The sequence below is a fragment of the Fukomys damarensis genome, unplaced genomic scaffold, assembly GCF_012274545.1.
Source record: "Fukomys damarensis isolate Sample0158 unplaced genomic scaffold, DMR_v1.0_HiC HiC_scaffold_5, whole genome shotgun sequence".
Taxonomy (NCBI): Eukaryota; Metazoa; Chordata; class Mammalia; order Rodentia; family Bathyergidae; genus Fukomys; species Fukomys damarensis.
In genome coordinates, this window is record NW_022900917.1 from 66,171,331 (window position 1) to 66,176,972 (window position 5,642).

Below are 5,642 nucleotides of genomic sequence, written 5' to 3' on the forward strand. Positions count from 1 at the left end.
AAAAAAAAAAAAAAAAAAAAAAAAAAAAAACCGACACAAAGAAACAAAAAAACCCCAAACCCATGGAACTCTGTATCCAATAAACACTCCCCATGCCCCCCTAACAAGAAGAAAGAAACCATCATTGTACTTTTTGTGCAGTGTGTGTGTGTGTGTGTGTGTGTGTGTGTGTGTGTGTGTGTGTGGGGCTGGGATCACAGGATCAAACTCAGTGACTTGTGAACGGCAGGCAAATTCTGTGCCACTGATCTATATCCCAGTCCTACAGCTGTATTTCAAATCAGAAGAATAAAAAGAGTTACTAAAAAAACACAGGGCTGGGGATTTAGTTCAGTGGCAATGCGCCTGCCTCGCAAGCACAAGGTCCTCAGTTTGATCCCCAATACAAAAAAACAAGGAAAGAAAGAAAGAAAAATGAACACTGAATTTTAAATTAACCTATGTTGTTCCCTTCACCAGTGCCCTTTATGCTTTCACGCAGACTCAGTTTACTATACTACACCATTCATGTCAATCTGAAAAGTTGCCTTTTTGAAAAATAAAGTACACTAACAACAAATTCTCTTAGTTTTTGTTTGTCTGGAATTGTCAGCCTCCATGGCTTCTGAAGAGAACATAAACTTTATTAAGGATCTCTTGTAGGGGCATAATTCTTCACTTAATGAATGCTCCCGATTATCTTTGGCTTTTCATGGTCTGATTAAGAAATACAGTGATACCTCAGTTTACGAATGCTTTTGTTTACAAACAATTTGGTTCTGGTTCCAAAACAGAAGAATTTGGCAAAATTTTGTTTTTGTTTGATAATTCTACATCGAATGACAAACACAACCACAGCCATCTATTTTTCCCACATGAACATAAATGTAGCCATCTTTTCCAAAATTGTAGAACTAATTAAGTTCATGAACCGAGGCATTACTATATTTGGGGTAGATTTTCTTTGTCCTAGTTGGGATGTGTTCAGATTTTTAAATGTGTAAATTAACATTTCCATCAAATTTGGGGTATTTCAACCATTGCTTCTGTAAATATTCTTTCTTCTCTCTCCTGCTGACTTCCTGTCTCATGCATGTCTGGCCCACAGGTTCTTGGTTGTTCATTCTTAGACCAACACATCATTAGCATATGGTAGATTTTATTAGTCATTGTAGGGAAAGGGGACAGAGAGACAGACAGAGAAATAATAGGATAAAGGCCTCAATAAGCTTTTTGGCTAGTCCTGACTAGAAAGAGTTAACAAGACAAGGAGAAAGCAATTAACAAGACAAGAAAAAAAGCTGATAAACCAGGCAGGTGCCCTAATCAAATCAGCCTAGCTGTATCTCCCCACTTTACAAAGACAAGAGGCAGCCACTTAAAACACAGTATATATATACATATATATATGTATATATATAGCTAATTAATATTTAAGTTAATATGAGTTAAATAAACAAATATGAAAATATAATTGGTTTCCAGACAATTATTTTAAGTCTATAGGACACAGTCATACTCTTAGCTAGGCAAGAGCCACTCCAGAAAGAAGCACTAAAATTGGGGCTGGGGATTTAGCTCAGAGGTGCTGCCACTTGCCTCACAAGTGTAACATTCCGAGTTTGATCCCCACTACCAAAAATTATAATAATAAAATTTTTTAAATTATAACAAATCCTAGGTAGGGGAAGGATCCTAATACCCAATAAAAAGCAGCTGAGAATAAAAGGCCCTCCCTTGAGTTATCTATCTTTCTGGAGCTCCCTACTCTGATTTATCATGCTAACTATCTCTCCTGCTTTTCCTCCTTTCCAATAAAGCATCCAACAGACTGTCTTCTTTTCCTTAAACTTTGTATCTCTAATTTTCTTTTGGCATGAAGTTGACAAATCCTAGTGAGCCACCCTCCCGCAAGAGGGGCAACTTGCTATCCGCACCATGGCCCGGGGTGGTACCTGGCTCAGAGACACAAAATCATTATAATGGGAGGCCAGGTTTTAAGGAAGTCAAAGAATCACAATAAGGCCCTTTTGAAAGTAATTTAGCAGTGGCTTTTTCCACTACCAGCCAAGGGAAATCAATTAAACCTTAAAAAGACAGAATTTACTTTCAGGTCTATAAAAAAGAATGGTTTGTGTTGTTATTTGGTTATCTACAAATACATAGTAAAATAGCTGAAAGAAAATAACAGGCATCAACCTGAACAATCAAATACCTTGAGAGGGTGTACTCTAAACAAACAGTTTTCCACCAGACAACCTAATAATGTGCTTTGTTTATTGAAAATCTTTATTTTTTTTTTAGATCAAATCCAAGAGGTAGAAGCAATATAACCCCAGCCCTTACTTATTCTTTTTCTTCTTAACATCTTGCTTTCCACTTTTTTTCATTGAGCTTATTGGTACTTTTTAAGTATACAGTATAGTTACATTTATCATTGGGATCTTGTACCTTTACATGACAGATCTTGGTTCTCATTTTTCCTTATTTATTCTTTTGCTTATTTATTTGTTTCTGGTACTGGGAATTTGTTTGTTTGTTTGTTTGTTTTGTTTTTTTGAGACAGGGTCTCACTATGTAGTTCAGACTGGGCTTAAGGTCACTATGGAGCCCAGTCTGGCCTCAAACTCACCCCTGCCTTAGCCTCCTAAGTGCAGGGATTATAGGCAGCAAGGCATGTGCCACCACATGGGGCTCAGCTTGTTTTCTTTACCTCCTTGTTCCCATTCCCCAAGCACCTAAATTTCCCTGGACTGTGGAGACTATGGTGAAAGCCCTTTCCCTTCTTGCTAAGGATTGAACTTAGGACCTTGCGCTTGCCAGGCAGGCACAGTGTCACTGAGCTACATCCCCAGCCCTCCCACAGCCTTCTTTTTTTTTCCTCCCCCATTAAGTTTATTGGTACATTCTAGGTATACAATACAGTCACATTCATCACTGGGATCTTGTACCTTTATATGATGTATCTTGGTTCTTATTTTTTTCACCATTCCCCAGCCCTCCCTTCACCCCCTCCACCCTTTCCTATTTATAAAGACTTTACTTCCATTTTTCCTTTTCTTATATTTTTTCTTTTTCCTTCTTTTCCTTCCCCTACCCCTCCTACTTCCCCTACTCCTTTAGACCTTTTCCCCCTATTTCACATTACTATACATTTTGACCCTTATTTATACTTTTAGTTTTTCATACCAAAGAAACTATTTGGTATTTACACGTGTCCTCTTTATTTCACTGAAGAGTATGGCCTCAATGTGCATCCACTTAGCTATAAATGTCTCTATTTTCTTGTTCTTTATGGCTGTGTAGTACTCCCTCCATTTTATAGAAAAACCACATCTTTATCCAGTCTCCAGTTGATGGGCACTTGGGCTGTTTCCAAGTTTTAGCTATTACAAACTGTGCTGCTATAAACATGGGTGCGTATATATCGCTGTGGCATGATTCTTTTAATTCTTTTGGGAAGGTACCCAGCAGAGGAATAGTGGGGTCAAATGGGACCTCTAGGCCGGGCATGGTGGCGCATGCCTGTAAAACCAACACTTGGGAGGCTGAGGCAGGAGTATCACTGTGAGTTTAAGACCAGCCTGGGCTACATATTGAGTTCCAAGTACATGAGACCTTGTCTCAAAAAAATGAAAAAAAAAATGGGACCTCTAATCCTAGTTCTTTGAGGTATCTCCATATAGATTTCCACAGTGGTTGTACCAGTCTGCACTCCCACCAACAATGGAGAAGGGTTCCTTTCTCTGCACAACCCTGCTAGCATTTGTTATTGGTTGATTTTGTGAGATTAGCCATTCTTTCTGGGGTGAAGTAGAATCTCAGTGTTGCTTTCATCTGCATTACTCGAATGACCAGTGATGTTGAACATTTTTTCATATGTTTATTTGCTGCTTTTACTTCTTTGAGAAATGCCTGTTCATTTCAGATGCCCAATTTTAAATGGGGTCTTTATAATTTGGGGGTCTGATTTTTTAAAGTTATTTTTATATATTCTAGATAGTAGTCCTTTGTCTCCCACAGCCTTCTTTTTCTTTTTCTTTTTTTTTTTTTTTTTTTTTTTTTTTTTTTTTTTTTTTTTTTTTTTTGGTGCCAGGGATCAAACACAGGTCCGTGCGCTTGCAAGGCAGGTGGCGGAATCACTGAGCTAAATCCCTGGCCCTCCACAGCCTTCTTGACATACCACAATGCTCAGACCTTTGGACATATAATTCTGGTCAATCTGTCCAGGGTAGTTAACGATTCTCCTGGCTCCTTTCCCAGACTCCTATCATCAGCTCCCTTACTAAGTATATCCCTGATTACCTCCTTGCCTTTGAGGCAGGCTCGGTGGCATCTGGCCCTCCCAGAACAAGAGCTGGACCCAATGAGAAGTTGGCAGTACCTTCCTGCACTGGATCACCTCAACAGAGCTCCAAGGTGGCCACACACGGGAAGTCAAGGGCACACTTGCCAGTTTGGCCTTGGTGTATTAGTCATTTTCCTGTTGCTAGGACAAAATACATTACAGTGTCAACTTGAAAGAGGAGAGGTTTATTTTGGCTCACAGTTTCAGTGGGTTCAGTCCATGTTTGGCTTCAAGGCACAAACAGCATGGTAGAAAGTCCTGGGGAAGAAAGTTGTTCAACCCAGCCAGGAGGCAGAGAGAGAAAAAGGAGACGGTGACAAGAGTACATCCTTTCAGGTCAGGCCCCCAGTGACCTGCCTGTCTGACCTGCCTCTCTCTCCCAACTCATGAGACTGAACCATTATGTCTTGTTTAAGGGTCCACTGTGCTAAGTGTACACTCCTGCCAGGGCACTCTGCTGAGCAGCTGGCCCGCTACCCAAACTGGTGTCATGGGGCTTTGCTCCAGGGTTCTCAGAATGAAGAACATCACAGTTCTTCATTTCTGAAAACACACCAACCCTCTCCCTACTAAACCAGGGGTCAGCCATGCTCAGACATCAGTGGGTCTGCCTCTGCATCCTAGATGTGCCAGAACTGTGGGGCTTCTGGGCCTGGTGAGCTGGGTGGTCATTTCTTCTCAGTCCCTGAGAATTACCATTAAAGCTGGTGTGTAAGCAACCAGGGGAAACTCGAGTAAAGGTAGTGTGAAGGCTAGGAAATGCAGACAACTGGAGGAATAAGGGCCTGGGGTGGGATGAGAACACAGAAGATGGGTCATATATACTTTTAGAGATCTGGGGGCCTATGGGAGCTTGAGTGGGTAGAACAGAGGACTGGGGTAGCTTTAGGCACAGCTGGACCCAGGTGACTCCATCATGTTCTGTTTCTCTACCTCTCTGCTCTATTTGTTTCTGGGTGCCTTCATTCTTAGGCACGCTCCTTCAGTACTTTTGAGTAATTTTAATAGTTCTAAAGATAATTGATACCGCCAAGACAGATCTTATGGTGGACTGATTTATTCCACTTTAGTGCTGTGATTAACACCCCCTAGAACCCAAGTGGCCTCTAAGCCCTCAGAAGCTGCAGTGAGAAGTGGAGCAGAGAAAGCCCAGATCCAATGGAAGTGTGTGGGCAACAGGGTCTGGGAGCAGGGCACAGAGTTGATTCCCAAATGTAGATGGCCATGTCCATCCCTGACCACTCCCATATCCTTTTTTTTTTTTTTTAATCCCCCTGCCCCAAGCCTCCTCTCCTTCCTATGTACAAAAGCTTTG